We start from the raw sequence: 2,154 nt of genomic DNA on the forward strand, positions 1-2,154 counted from the left end.
CAGGATCTCATCAAGAATATTGGAAAGAGAGCTAACAAAATGCAATTGGGTAACCACTAACAACATGGGGATGGGTTAACACCAATCAATGGCTAAAGGAGATAAAGGGTGAAAGGAAAACCAATTACCTCACACCAGAAACACCAAAAAGGGAAGGAATGAATCACTAGGTCTCAGTCCACGCTTTGCACACCTTCCATAGTGTCTCCACCGCCTCCTAACCACCAAAAACAGCAATCCTGAATATAATATTCATCAAGTGGGTGAGGGTTGCTATTTATAGAGGTCTGGGGGAAAATTAGGGCAAAACCCCGCAACCAGGGCCAGGCAGTCGCTTGGTCCAATCAATTGCCACTAGCAACCGCCCCCTAGTATATTGCTATACAAGGGTGCTTTGCTCAGGGGGTTGAAATCCAAATACAACCTAACTCTAATCAACACATGGGGGAGGTTTTACCTTCATTTCGAACATCTCCAGACACCACTTGCCTTCCAGAGATCCAACTTCCAAGCAAGGCAGGTTCTTCACCAAGAGAATCCTGATCCATGGGCTCAGGGTATAAACCCGACAAGACCTTCGAGTTCTCGGACCTGCAATACGGATCTCGGGTTAGAAATACGGGGGTTGTTACATTCACTATCCGATTTGCCAACTTGTGAGTCATGTCTAGTAGGAATAGCAACTAGAACAAGATATAGGAATTTTCAATAAAAAAACTAAAGGTATTTCAAAGAAAAAAGGTACAATAAAAGATTTACTTACCTGAGAAGAGAAACAAAAATTATACTCTTAAAAATTCCCATTTTTTATTGGATATTTTTGGCATTTTTGTTACTAATAACAAGATATACTCTTAAAAAAAAAAAAAAAAAGTATTCTCATACATTCCCTCTCTCTATGATTTCCATTTCCATTTTTTTTATCAAAATCTAATCATCTTCCAAAAACTTTCCTACCATTTACCAAGCTTCTTTTCTTCCATTATACTTTTGGTATTTTTTTCCTATTAACTTTATGGAATTTATTTCTATATAGAAAAAATTTAAGAAATCCATGATACCTATATCCTTCTTTTCTTTCTTTTTATTTTTTATATAAAAGAACATGTATCCTTAATCCTTAGTTTTTATTTCATTCGAAAGTGTTTTTTTTTTGGGGTCAGATTTCAGATCAAATCTATTTCAAGAAAAATTTACCTTCATTGGTTCCTGATACGAGGAAAATTGCACCGAACCTGTGGACCGGGTTCATGATCTTCAACCAAGTTAGACCATAACCGGGGACCCACCAAACCCTAATTTAATGATCATAAAGGCGCCGCATTTTGGTTATCAGTCCGGTTAGATCTCCCGAACCTTGCAGTAGATGAAGCTGACTTGTAGGAAGAAACTATCAGCAAAGCAGTGAGGGAATCGTGCCGCGATTGGTAACTACTTGTGTTCCTGAATATCTAAAAGGAAACCCTACAATCGGACGGCCACTAATAGAGATCAAGACTTCACTCAACGGTCGAGAATTGGAGGTAAAATCTATATAAATAAGTGATCCACTCACTCCAAAGGTATTTGAATCATTTCCAATTTACATATGCATTATTATGCTCTGCAACTTGCCAGAGCCTTGGTGATTAGTTCAGTAACTGACTTAAGCTTCGGAGGTGGCCTCCTGACCCCCACGGTCAGGCCACATCTAACTCTGTTTTGCAGGCCATCGTCAAGGAATCTGGAGGCTTGGCATTTTCTGGATGCATCATTTGGCGCCGTCTATGGGAAACGCTTCAAGAAGTCATGGTAACTAGATCAGCGGCAGCAGCTGCAGTGGCTCAGCGGATCGCAAACATCCCACCACTCCTTAGGGAGAATAATCCGTCAAATGTTCCCCAAGGAAGCCAACCCCCAGGAGCACATGGAGATGGAGTTGATGGACCCGAACATCAAAGCCATCCGAATCCTCTTCAGCAACAAATGGACCAAATGCAGGTCCAATTCCTAGAGATGCAGGATATGATCCACACTATGGTTAGACAGGTAGTGGCTCCTCAGGCTCCTGATCAGGTAGAAGCCCGGAGACGAGCAGGAGGAGCAGATGAGCAATGCCACACATTCAAGTGATTTTTGTCAAAAGGGATGGACAACCAGCTGAAGGCCAGAATT

Source organism: Hakea prostrata, chromosome 6 (genome assembly GCF_041222555.1).
Source record: "Hakea prostrata isolate BN-2017 chromosome 6, UWA_Hpros_2, whole genome shotgun sequence".
Taxonomy (NCBI): Eukaryota; Viridiplantae; Streptophyta; class Magnoliopsida; order Proteales; family Proteaceae; genus Hakea; species Hakea prostrata.